General features: G+C 37.2%; 2 protein-coding genes across 11 annotated transcripts in view; one reads left to right on the top strand and one right to left on the bottom strand.

Moving 5' to 3' along the window:
- ANGPTL2 (angiopoietin like 2) overlaps positions 1-8,844 on the bottom strand; it is a 17,914-nt gene extending 9,070 nt beyond the window's left edge. The window contains exon 1 of the mRNA XM_042830638.1: positions 8,387-8,844. The gene's annotated coding sequence lies outside the window, so the exon portion shown is untranslated. The remainder of the gene's footprint in view (positions 1-8,386) is intronic.
- RALGPS1 (Ral GEF with PH domain and SH3 binding motif 1) overlaps positions 1-14,161 on the top strand; it is a 100,147-nt gene that overhangs the window by 34,887 nt on the left and 51,099 nt on the right. The gene's annotated exons all lie outside the window — the stretch shown is intronic.

Here is a 14,161-nt window from a genome sequence, read left to right on the forward strand (position 1 = left end):
GTGATTCTGTGATTCTGTGATTCTGTGATTCTGTGATTCTGTGATTCGCATTTTCATTTTAAATATATACATATATTAAATATATAATAAAATAAATTTTAATTTCCTAGACGTACAAATATAATCCTTAAATGTAAACAAAAGGTAGATAAATCTGTGCTGTTTGAAGTTGTAAAAATATTAATTAGCTCATTTGAAATATTTTATGGCTGCAGAAAGTATTGCTAAGGTGAAGTAATACAATTTTAGTTTGGTCTGCTGTATTGAACCTTATAATAAAAATTAGGGGGGAAAAAAGTGGAGTAAATTGCACTTGTCCTTAATTAAAACCTCTACTGCCCAAATACCATGGGCAATAGAATTTCTTGTTTTTCCAAACTGGTGTGATTGATAACTAAAATTTGTGTTTGTGTTTTGCATAAATTTACATTTATTCTGGCTCACTGGAATTACAGTCTTTGCACTCAGCCTGATTTTTAATGATCTCTCCTTTGGAAGGGGAGAAATGCATTTAGATGCACATGGGGGACAAAGATGACCCACAGCTAATTAAATCATCTGCTAGTGTTTACTGACATGCTGCTATAGGTCTATTACGATGAAATTACACTAACTTCTTTTCTATGAGGAACTTAATACTTGAGGTGAAAATCTGAGGCCATCACAATCTTTCAAAAATATAACTAAATACTGCAGGTTCATAGGCACCAGTCTTCCAGGAAGTGTGAAGTTGGCACTAGTGCTACTGCCACGAGTGAGAACATTCTCTTATCAGCTGCATGAATAGGTATCATATACTTCTTTGATATCATATATTTCTAATAGCGTGGTTAATTTTAACATTTGTGTGTGTGTATATATACATATATTCTATTTTATACATATATATATATCATAGGAAACCCAAGGTGGTAAAAGACTTCCAAAATTATCTACTCCAACTGTCCATCTCTCACCAATATTTCTCCACTAAACCATGTTCTTCAGTACCACATTTAGATGTTTCTTCAGCACCTCCAGAGACAGTGACTCCAGAGAACCTCACCTTCATTGGTATCTCATTTCAGTGCCTGACCACACTTCTGGAGATGTTTTTCCTAATAACCAACTTGAACTTCTCTTTGTGCAACTTGAGACCGTTCCCTCTGATCCTTTTGGTGTTATCTGGGATAAGAGGTCAGCCCCACACCTTGCTGCAACCTCCTCTCAAGGAGCTGTAGAGGGCAATAAGGTCTCCCCTGAGCCCTCCCTTCTCCAGCTAAACAATCCCAGCTCCCTCAGCCACTCCTCATGAGACCTGTGAGGAGTCTGGAGCACAGCTTTGTTTCCCTTCTCTGGATATGCTTCAGAGCCTTGAGATCTTATAGTGAGGGGCCCAAGACTGAATACAGTACTTGAGATGCAGCCTCACCAGACCTCAGTACAGAGGGATGATCACCTACCTACCTGCTCTTAGTGGCAGCACTATTTCTGATACAAGCTAGGATGCCATTGGCCTTCTTGGCCATCTGGGCATGCTGCTGTCTCATGTTTAGCTGAGTGTTGACCAACATTCCTACATCCATTTCTTCCACAGTCTTCCAGCAGGCTCTAAGCCTGCAGCATTGCCTGGAATATTTCTTGTATTTCAATACAGATGGGCTGATACTGCAAATGTCTCTGGCATAGTGAGTGTAAAATGGGCTTTGTTTCAGTGTTTGAATTGAAATACCTTTCTTTCCCTCAAAAAATGCAACTATTCTGACCTGCTGAAAGGATTTTTTTTTTTTTTTAAGAATGGTTTAAGAAAAAAATGGAATAGAGTTAATTTGCCTCATCTTAACATTTCAAAGTCATTCAAAATGAAGATAACCATCAGTAAATGACATCAGCATGATCATAGCAAGCTAAAATGCTTCTCTCTCTCATCACAGAATTGTAGGGGTTGGAAGGGACCTCTAGAGATCACCGAGACCACCCCCCCTGCCAAAGCAGGTTCCCTAAACCAGGTCGCACAGGTAGGCGTCCATGTGAGACTTCAATATCTCCAGAGAAGGAGACTCCACAACCTCCCTGGGCAGCCTGTTCCAGTTCTCCATCACCCTCACCGTAAAGAAGTTCTTGCAAAACATCCTATGCTGCAGCTTATGTCCGTTTATTCTTGACCTGTCTCCATGTACCACTGAAAAGAGACTGGCCTCACCACTGTGGCCCCCACACCTCAGATATTTATAAACCTGGATAGATCACCTCTCAGTTGTCTTTTCTCAAGGCTAAATAGACCCAGTTCACTCAGCCTTTCTTGATAAGAGAGATGCTCCATGCCCCTCACCATTTTTGTGGTCCTCTGCTGGACTCTTTCCAAGAGATCCCTGTCTTTTTTGTACTGGGGAGCCCAGAACTGGACGCAGTGCTCCAGATGAGGCCTCACCAGGGCAGAGCAAAGGGGGAGGATCACCTCCCTCGACCTGCTGGCCACGCTCTTTTTAATGCACCCCAGGATGCCATTGGCCTTTTTGGCCACAAGGGCACACTGCTGGCTCATGGCTGATCTGTCGTCCACCAGGACGCCCAGGTCCCTCTCCACAGAGCTCCTCTCCAGCAGCTCATCCCCCAACCTGTATTGGTGCATGCAATTATTCCTCCCTTTGTGTAAGACTCTACACTTGCTTTTGTTGAACCTCATCCGGTTTCTTACTGCTCAGCTCTCCAGCCTGTCCAGGTCTCACTTAATGGCAGCACAGCCTTCAGGCGTGTCAGCCAATCCTCTCAACTTTGTATCATCAGCAAGCTTGCTCATGATCTTGTCTGTATGTCATCTTTTTCTAAGGTGCTCTTCCTATAAAAGGAAATGTTGGAAATAAAAGTACATTTGTAGAAGAATGCTTTACAAACAGAACAAACAGAAATGTTCTGGTTTCATGTCTTCCTGCCAGCAGACTGTTTATGAAACAGTGCTGTGTCTTTCATTCTTTCTACTTGTCGATTTGAGGGGAAAAAAAAAAGTTCAGAATGAAGACTATTTGTTCCATATTATGATAGGCTATATCAGATAAATAGCGTTTCTTCATAGTTAGATTCAAACAAACTTCATAATTAATGTGCTTGTTTGCAAAATTCTGAATGATGAGTCTTTTAGGGAGGAAAAAAGCTTGCTAGGGTTAGTGGGGAGGGTAGTGAGATAAGCACTTCTGAGAAATGTCTTAATGTTTTTGAGTTGCTTCCTCTTTTTTGAGACTATGAAATTCATAGGACATCAGGATTTCCTTCTCATGAGAGACAATAGTCTTACCTATTAGATATTAGATTAGTACACTAGCTTTCTATTTTCTTCTGTTGTATTGTGCGAAGTAATTGCCTGTACTCTTTTGTCCTTAACTAGTGCTGCTTCTTGCTGATAATTCATTTCTTCCTGTTTTTCTGGCTAAGCCCCGCTCTTTCTCTCTCCCCTTCCTATCAACTCTTCTGCTCTGGACTAGGAGGAAACTGTATTGGAATCAAGTTCATCACCATTGCAAAATCCCTCTTAGTTATTTGCAGATTTTCAACTTCGCTATTTGCACAAGAGGGCATCATATAAAGGCATGTTTAGAGGTTTGGTGCAAATTTTCTTCGCTGGAAATGTCTTTCTCCGATCAGAACTTCTTCAGCAAACAACCATGCAAATGAAAACAGAAGTGAAAGAATCTTAAGAAAGAGAGGTGCAATTCTAATTAATAATACAATAGAACTTCTGATTAGAAAAGGTAAGAGAATTGTAAGCAGTTTTACATTTAGATTCCGGCAGTTCAATAGTTGTGTCCTCCTCAAAACATTGTTTTAGAAGAGTTGAGTTGGTACACTGCTAAGCTCATACTAGTGCAGATGCAACTAAAGTTAGTTCTGTTGATGCTTACCACACTTGGTAGTATTTATTACTCAGATGAAAACTTTGTTTGTTTTTACCTGAATAACTGCATCTGTACAAAAACATCTGGCAGCACCACTGTGTTTTATGTTAACTTAGAGCTAAGTGTTTTGGTGATATTTCAAGTTGTAGACCAAATGTTGGTCTATTTATGTATACAGCTGAAAGAAGGTAACAGTGAGTTGGTTTGTTTTCTCATCTCATTCATTGTTCGCTCAACTGAGGATGTTTCATGACCTGCTGAAAAAAGGAAACAAATTTTCTGAAATGGTTATTGAATGCTACAGCTTTTAATTGTTTTTTTTTCCTGTCTTTTAAATGGAAAAAGCAAATAAAATCATTTGGCTTTGCTTGGAAATGATCGCCTATTCTGTACTCTATCATACTTGAAGAAATTTTGGTTAATCAAAGTATATATTACTTTCTGATTGCTATGAATATATTGAAACTTACAGATGATATTTCAATGAGAGTTAAGTATTTTACCATCTGAAATTAACAGCTGCTTCTCATCTTGGACTTCATTACTGCCGCAGTCCTGAAATGGTGAAGTTAAAAATATTTCTGTTTGCAAAGTATTACTGTTTGACAAATGTTCAGAGTTGTTTTTCTTTTTTAAATTGGCTTACCTTAAAAGAAAGTGTGAAAGGTAGTAATGTCAACAGTGTGAGTTTTTAAGCTAGTGCAGGATGTGCACTTAATTGTAGACATTCCAGCATGTGTACCTTTTTTTCCGCTATTTGTTTATTCTGATTTCATTTTTCTGAAGTAGACACACACGTATTTTATTCAATAATTTCTTTAAGTTTTTCTGAAGTATTTTACCTATGTATTTGAGTTTCATGTGAAAATGAGAGTGTATATATGTATGAGATGAAAAGTATAACTTGGAATAACATAATAAGGTATAACCACTTTTAAAAATTCCATCAGTAACCCATCAGTGCTATAGCTGTTCTCTCTTGATGTATTTTTTTAAATAAAATGGACATTTGCAATATAACTCTAGAAAGAAAAGGTTTTATGAAAGCCTCTGTATGTATGATCAGTACTTCTGCGCATAGATCTCAAGTAGTTTTTTAATGTTATTTCAGCTATTGAGAGATTCACCTCTTATATCAGAGAGTCTGTAGTGTTTTTTTAATACCTACACACTGTGATCCACAAAAAAGCGGAGAAAACAGGGAAACCAGTGAATGGTGACTAAGCAGTGAAATCAGTTTTGCTTTATCTTGGATTATGAGTCAGTTCAAGGAGGAAATGTTTTGACATTTAAGGAAGACATCACCTGTAATATAGCATTTTAAAGAAATACTATAGCAAAATAATGAGCTTTGTAAATCCTGTGTTGAAGACCTTCCCTTAGACAAATATGGAAAAGACTTGACTGAATTTCATATCAAAATACAGATTTAATCAGTATGAATTCCTTCTACAGATAGAGTACTTAGAGGAAGCAGTAGGCTAAAAGCACTTCACGTGCTTCTTGCTGCTGTTCTTGTTTTTCTATATATAGTAAACTGTCATTAAGCTAGAGGACTGTAGGTATGCAAATATCAGGCGCTGAGATATATAAACGTAGCTTCTGTCCAAATGATAAATGACACTGTATCTACTCTTGGAGACTGCTTTACACAAACGGATTTCTAGGGACTTCATTAACCATTGTTATATGGTTATTCAATACTGTGTAGTTAACCTTACTGCAAAGATAATCTGATCAAAATACTTAACCAATTTGGTTTGAGGAGCTAATACTTAACATTTTGTCATATGATGAAGATAGCAATTTTTTAAAAAATATTTTTAAAGGTTTGTATATTGCAAGGACCCAAGGATACCGTTTTTGTCTATCAGGCTTCAGTTATCATAGTCATTATAAAGAAAGTAGTTTTCTACCTGACTTTTTACACTTAAGCAGGAGTGTTTGTAACTGTCAATGCAAAATAAAATTCCCTATTTAACTTACGACTTATAATAACAACTGTTCTTAAAAACTAGTTGCTACCATCTTTCCTCACTGCTATTCAATTTCCTTAAAAAGGCACCCAGAGTACATACGTCATACCTAAAAAATTAGTTTCATTATTATTTTTATTACTTTTATTATTTCTTGTCACCTTTTCTTTTTGGGGGGCTGGCAGGGTTCAACATGGCTTTAGTTTCCTTAAAGAATTAGAGACAGATGAGATTTGACACTGTAAATTTATTCCTGCCCTTGTGAGTCAGAGCAGGATGAACAATTCACAGGACTTACAGTGCAGACTGAACTTCTGAGTTTACGTGCAGGTCTAACATGTCAGAGCTGAAAGTACTGATACCTCCAAGCTTTTTAGAAATACTCAGATAGAAAAAAAAATATAAATATATATATATATATATATATGCCTGTGTGTGTGAAAGATGACATGCTTGCTATTTGCACACTGCTAGTATTTTCTGAGATTTCCCTGTATGATTGTTTTGACTTAGAGGAAAAATAAAAGTTGCATACAGATGAGTTCGATTTGCTGCATTAGTACACACTGTGACAAAATTCAGTTCTGTTGGCTAATCAGTATTTTTTTTTTGTATATCAGTCATATTTAGTGTGCTGGGGTTAGCAGTCATTTGGAGGGCTGGCTTTCCCTACACGCACTCCATGCTGTGGGATATTGTGTGTGGTTTCCTCAAGAATTTAGATGCATGAATGAATGCATAGTTACAAAAGATGCAGTATTAGATCTTACAGCAGTTTTGCTTGAAAACATAAGCTATCTGACTTGATTGTGTGTTGACACATAATTTGGGATGTTTATTGTAGAGAAGAAACTGTTTTCTTCACTGTTTCTTTAATGCTTTTGTGTTCTATGGTGAAAGGGTGTGAAGGATTGAATTATATTAATCTATTAATTTTTCAGGTAGTCTTCATTTTCGGTGTGATTACTTCATTTTTGCTTGTATTGTATTTGAAGGGGAAGGAACTTCCATCAATACTGCTTTTAGTTCAGAATTAACTCCTGCAGTTGATTTTTTTCAATGAAAATTACTGCTGTACAAAAACCAGAACACCACATTTTTCAGTTTGGTAAAAGCACAGCAGTATGTGCATGCCACGTGTATTAGGAAAAGTTTTAAGGTTTTGATGGAAGTATAATAGGGATAGGAAAGGGCTGACACGTAATGGCATGCAGTTTCAGTTACAGAAGGGTGATGTAAAAGGAAGTTTAACTCCAAGTTTATTGGGCGGAGTGATTTTTGTTCGTTTTGTCACTAGTTACTTGCTTCCATTCTAAGCCATGCCAGCCTTCTGACGGAAACCTATTAATTGCTTTGGAAGCTTTGACTGTAATGCATTCTGTACTTTCTATATTTTGCTTTTTTTTGTCCATTTAAATTTGTGTTAAAAATCTTGGTTGAAAAAACTAGTTCATTATTCTTATAAGAAGGATTTTTGTCACTGAGGGGAATGGATTAGTAACGAAATGCTTTAGAATGACAGTGCCTTCCTTCCTGCAGAACTTTTGTTTTGAAATAGCACCAACTGCTGCAGGAAACTTCATAAAATTATGTATCCTTTGCTGCCATGTAACTTTTTAAAGTTTTTTGCAAAAGAATAAGGCTTTTTTTAGTTACAAGATTACCCAAAAGGAATTTTAGTCAGTGGATTGTTCTTTGTGTTTTACTAGAGTTCTGTTCTAGACTCAGAATGGAGTTACGGAGAGCACTGCTTTTGTTATTACTTCCTTTAGCAGCGGCCTCACCTTATTTTCACTTAATCCGATCACCAGCAAAAAGTATTCATAGTGTGTGCACTTAGATGTACACTTAGTACATAATAGCCCTTAAACAGATTCATATTTTTGTAAATGTGAATCTTTTTGCTCATGAAAAGTAGTTGGATCACACAATAAATTTTTACATAAAAATACAGATGCTATGTTGGTTTTTTTTTTTTGTTGTTGTTTTTGTTTTTGTTTTTGTTTTTGTTTTTTTTATTTGTAATTAAACTTTACTTTGTAGACTCTTCAAAGTTCCAGGAACTGTTGTGTCCCTTTGATCAGGCATAAGTGTGTGAAAGAATGCAGATTTCATTATTTTTAATACTAGCAGTCCGTTACAAAAGTAACTATTAGAAATCAGAATGTCCTAAAAAGTTTCCTGAGAAACGTGCAGCATTCAAAAGCTTTTGCAGCCAGTTTGAAGCACTAAGCCCAAAGTTACATGCAGAATTAAATAAGGTAAGATTAATGTCATATTCGAGAAAATAATGGCAATGTTGCTTTTCAGTGCTTAGTTTCATAAAATCTCTCAATTATTTCCACAACAAAATCTGTATGTGCTCATTCTTATTTTGTGAAAATGGAAGAAAAGAGGTCTGTTGCTAGTACTAGAAAGCAGTAGTGTAATGTCTTGAAAAGCCTTCATTTGCTCACATGCAAACAAATCAGTCTTTGGACACTCAGCATACAAAAAATCTGCATATTTTAGATTTAATCCATTGGTACTATGCATTCTTACCCTGCCTCCTTAGTCTTCTTTCTTCTGTCCTTAGCGAGCTTTCATCAAAGCTGGTCAGTACCGTTGGTCCACAGGAGCCGTGACATCTCACTTGGCTGTTGGTATCATACACACAACTCTTCTGTGACGGTAGCCTGAAGTCTATAGCCAAAAAGCTTTATATGCTGCACTGAAGTTGAATAAGCAAATATCTAGATGTTCTACAAAAAATATTCCCTTTCTTTTTGTTTTGTTTTTTTTTTTAAAGATTTTTCACAGCTTGGCCATGTGTCTGTACAGTATTACTGTTGAGACACAGGCTTCCTTTTGGTAGGAGAGAACTCGGCATTCTGGTTTTAAAATCGTGAGTTCATCATTTCTTGCAAGGCTGAAGCAGCCTTATTTGAACTTCAGTTCCTTTGTGGGAGACTTACATCTGGGGAGGGGGAAGCACGCAGCAGGCCGATAGGCTCTGGTTGGATGGATGAGCCTTTCCTCCTCCCCCTGGCGCTGGGGATCCACAGGCGAAAGGCGCGCGCGGGGCCTCCCCTCCCGCCAGCGGCGCAGCAGAGGCGGGCCTGGCCCGGCGGCGCTCTGACCTCAGCGCCCGCCCAGCGCGCTGCGCGGGGCTGCCCCGGGGCCGGGCCAGGCGCTGCGGGCCGGCTGCAAGATGGCAGGGCTGTGCCAGTGTCCTGCTCGAGCAGACGAGCGTTTTGCTTTACTCCTGGTGCTGCGTAACCTATTGCATTTGTGTGCATTTTTCTACACTCTTTTTTTGTAGCTGAGACGTCTTAACCACAAGTCATGACCATTTGTTCCATAGCATTAAAAACGGGAGAAAATTCGAGCCAGGCAAATTGCCCCTTATGTTGTTGCTGTTGATTAAATAATCAGTGATAATCTCAAGGAAAGTTATTTTTTCCTGTGGTAGTTCCAGAGTGTTAGGAAGAAATCCCAGAGATGGTGTGAGTCTGGGTTGGGCTTTTAGGTGAAATGAGATGTTAAAATGTGTAACTGCAAAGGATTTGTCTCCAAAATGTTGGAGTGTGGCGGAATGCTTCCTGCTTTTTGCAAAACGTTATGAGTAGAGAGAAGGAACGTATGTAGGTAGTTTCAAAAGTAATGCTTCCAGTTTATTTTCTTGAAAACTGCAACAGATACAAAGAGCATGATAGCATTACTTGATAGAGCAAATTCTCAGCTACAAAATGGTCCTTTTCGACAGTCACTGCCATTAGCCTTGCATTTTCACCTGCAGTGAACAAGAGCGCGCATGGTGTGCTCGTAAAAAAAACAAACAAACAAAAAAAAACCCTGCACCACAAGATGTGATCCACCTGTCACTGTCACTGCTGCTGATACCACCACCCACCTCTTACTGTGCTTACATCCACTGTTTGATCTCCATAAATGTTCAGCAAGTGCCAATGGATGTCAATGGGTGCAATTATTTTCCTCATGGAGAAATTCAGTGGCACACCTTTGCTCCATCCATACTTCCATTTCAGATTCAGTTCTATCAGACAGCAACAAAATTTAACAAAATATTAGCTCTTCTGCCATCCCACCAACATCCACCTCTGACGTCGTGGGCCAACATAATGAAACAGTATGTGTTACTTTTGGAGCAGTCCTCATATTCCATCTGGACTGTGATGTAGTCCCTGCTGATTTTTTTTATTATTATTACTTTTTATAAACTGGTCCTTCTGAACGTTGGCAAAAGAGTGAGCAGCAGTGCTGTGTTATTTGGAATAGCACTGGTGTTCTTGTTTCTGTCTCTTCCTAGGTCAGGAAATAGCATGTTCCTATGAAGGAAAATAAAATTGTCCAACTTAAAGCAAGCTCTTACAATCTAGTGCACACTGATAATCCATGATTTTACATGATCTCCAGTGTATGTTATGTAATGTTTACCTTCTTGTCATATTAGTAGTCTGAAAGATGATTTTGCTACTATGGAAGAATATACTATTACAAAACTCAGTGTAGAACACTTCTGCTCTTTTCAGATTTTTGGAATGATCTTTTGAGTTAATGTGATATTTATCATGTATTGAAAACTTCCTGGGAATCTTGCAAGGAAATTATTGGAATTAAAATTTACACTTAACAGTGTAAAGAAGTTCATTTTTAAACACCTTTTATCAACAACTTAGCAAACCAAACTTACCTTGCTGTAATTCTGTGTCATGGTCATCTTTTAAAAGCTGAAAATTATTTCTTTGTTCATAGTTTTTCAGACAATTTTGAAGATCTTTGTAATTTGAAGAAACTGAGGAAGGCAATATGAGCACGTTTAGATTAGTCAAACAATGAGCAAGGAGATTTAGATCCATTATGCTACTAATTCTTTATGCTTTAGTAATATGAATTCCTTGTATGTTCAATGTGAGACCTTGGTTGTTGTTGGCCTTGGATGCTGAAGGTCTTCAATGTGTGGTGGGGAACATTAGCACCTCTCACTTGCTATTTACATTATAGTGTTGTTATTCTGTAATTTAAGTTGAAAGCTTACTTCTTTCTCTAGACAATGAGAACACAAAGAAGGCACTGGAGTGGCCATGGTAGTGCTTTTAGTTAGGGGCATTTGGACACTTAAGATTAAAGAATTTTGGAGCTTTCCAGATGCACTAATTTTGTACTGTAAGAAAAAAAGAAAAAAGCTTATTTGAACTGCATTGTGGTAATTCTCTTCATTTGACAGATTTACCAAAAGATCCAATGAGTTTTCTTCAGCTTTATCTGTGATTCCCCCTCCCTCATCTCCAGGGTGCCATTTCAACCTACAGATGTGTAGCACTTCTTGAGAGAGGGAAGTAGGGAGTGGGAAAAGTGAGGAGAGGTGGCTTCCATGGGTATTTGCCAAGATAAGAAAGTAATGAACTGCTGTGCAGATCAGTCTCTCTGAATCCTGGCTCTTTATAGAGCTGGGAAAGTAAGTGCCTGCTGCACTTACATTTGAGTCGAATATTTCATTTTCATCTAAAAATGAGTGTTTCCAGTTCTTTGCTTTCATAGAAAAATACATGTTTCTAATTTGATGTTACACCTCAGAGTAGTAAGGTTCTCGTAAGTAAGAGATTTCCAAGAAGAGGGTTCAGAATTTCTGAAGAACTTTATTTAGGACCGAATTTATATATCACTGGTGGGCAACTTTTAAGTTTATTAGCATGCACTTAAGTTCATTGATTTTAGTACAATTACATAAGTGCAATTAAATGCCTGGGAATTTAACCCCATGAAGAAGGCTAAAGATTTCTGTTGCATGTTTTTAAATTGATGGTGTTCTCTTATAGAAAAAAATTATAAGTAAAAGGATCCATAATAAATGAATTAGTCAGACCTTGTTTATTTGATCATTCTCATTTCTGAGTAATCTAAAGTGCAATATTACCTAGATCACCTTTTTGATTAAGTGGTGCTGAGTGCTTTTTCTTAGTTTAAGGTCTGAATAGCCTGTTTCCAGAATTTTTTCTGTGTGAATCATTTAAAATTGTTGTGACAAAGCAGTTTCAGTTACAGTTTGTCTGTTGCAAAGAATAAAGATGTGCCTCTTCACTAGGTGGTAGGGAGTTTTTATTTGTGCCAGGTGTTTATAAATTATCTGAGCTGACTGGTATGGAACTGGATAAACTGGATATTTGTAAAAGTGAAGAACAGAATTAGCTTTGCGCAGGCATTCTGTTTGGACCAAATGGGAATGCCTTTTTCTCAGATTTGTAATAGAGTGAAGTTTGTTGCTTTTATTGAACTCTATATGCTTAGTGACGTTTTTCAAAGCATTTTATAGCTGTTGCATTTCTTTTCTGTCCTGAGAATCTTCAGAAATCAACTTCCATTCAAATCCCAGGTTGGAGAATAGCAGATTTTAGGAATAGTGAAAGATCACAGCTCGTTTTGGCTTTGAAAGCTGACAGCTTTCTTCACCAGAGTAATTCAGACAGCAAGGGAGTGGCATAGTGCTAAACTTGGCCTTGAGAACTTAATAGAAATACTGTAAAACATTTGGTCATGTAAATTAATTTTGAGTCAGTGATTAGAAGCTCTAGTTAAGCAAAATAGTTGAGAATGTGGCAGTCTTAAACAGATGAACTTTGGGAAATCAGACAAACAAATTACTTTGTGAAGTGTGTGTAGCTGAATTGCTGAATTCATTTAACGCAAGATCTATTGAATCCAAAAACAGAACAGCAAAAAGTGCATAGAGAGGAATAGAAATTCAACTGACAGATTCAGAGAAGAAATGCTGTAAAGAAGAAATGCCACCCAGACTTAAACACACAAATATTTATACAAGATCTATATCAGGAAGTTTCTAAACCACAGCTTTCTGGTGAAAGGAAGCTGAGTCTCACAAACAGCTATTGTATTTGCCTTTTCCTACATCTCTTTTTGTGGCATTCTCTTCTTTCTGCTGCTGAGTAACATCAGAATGATGAAATAATCACTATTACAATATTATTTTTTTTAAATAATGTATTCTCCTGGTTCATGGAAAGAGCATAAGGAAATGGTTGGGTTCTAGGGGGGAAAATGATAAAATTTGGTAGTACTCTGTGATTGTGCTCTGGTGGAAGACTGTGCTGGGAAGTTTCGATCAACTTTGGAATTTTTTCCTGCTTCAGTGGGTGCAGGAATGATTTTCATCAGACAGAGGCTTTTTTGGACATAAATTCCTAAACATAATTCCACTCTAACTTCTGGTAACATTTTCTTTCATACACTGGTATCTTGAAAGTTGTTTGATTTCTGATATGCTTATTTTTCTGTTTTGCTATGTTAGGCTCTGTTGCTACCGTAACAAATGTGGAATGTTTAACTCCAGTGATCTATTAGGTTGAGGTTATTCAGGAGCAGTGTGAACTCATGTCCTTTTTTTAGTTTTGGAATTGCTAAGCATGATGTAATGATAATATTCCTTTTATTAAATACAGAAAATAAGTTCATTGAGGTTCTTTTAGTATTCCAGGTGAGACTTCTCAGAAAGTCAGTATTAGATATTTACAGGCACTTTTCAGTGGCCTTTGGAGTAGCAGCCCTGCTTCAGATATTTTTTTTTCCCTATGAAGTTGTCAATATATTAAAGAAGAGTAAGACTTTATGTAGGTCACAAACAGTTTGTGTTTGCATGATATTCACTGTGTCATTAGACTGCTCAGTTGAGGATGCAATGCATGAAAGAGTGAATGTCTTTCAGGAACGTTCAGTTTTCTCTAATGCACTTTAAATCAGCTGTCAAACTGAAAAGACAATCCACCAAAATTTTATTACTTTCATTTCCTTTAAAGCCTAGAACCATTTGGAACTGTGCTGAAATGTTGTGTCTCTTTAAGAGCACTAATATTTCCAACCGCCCCTGCCAGGCATTAACAGAAAATGCTTATGATATTGAGTCACTGTTATTTTCTTTGAATTCCTGAAAGGATAGATGTTGCCTATTTGTTTAATGTCTCTGCAAAAAAAGAACTGAATACAAATAAATGCTTCCATGACAGATCTGAGCAGCCATTGTAGTGGGAAAGTTAATGAAGTTTGAAAAGGTCAGTCTCCATCTGTAACACCAAGGGAAGTAGCAACACAACAATTAAAACCATTGGCAGTTTTGTTAGGCATGTATCTTCTTCCACAGAAAGACTATTCCTTTTTCTTCCGAAGCAGCATTACACAATTTTAAACATAAAAAATGAATTTCACTTTAATGGTTTAACTTAGCAGTTGCTCTGTCTGAATAAAACGTTTCAGAATTGAGCTTTTGGGGAAAAAAAAAAAAAAAAAAAAAAAAAAAAAAAAAAA

Source organism: Centrocercus urophasianus, unplaced genomic scaffold (genome assembly GCF_019232065.1).
Source record: "Centrocercus urophasianus isolate 14NV4802_14NV808 unplaced genomic scaffold, USGS_Curo_1.0 seq_34, whole genome shotgun sequence".
Classification (NCBI taxonomy): Eukaryota; Metazoa; Chordata; class Aves; order Galliformes; family Phasianidae; genus Centrocercus; species Centrocercus urophasianus.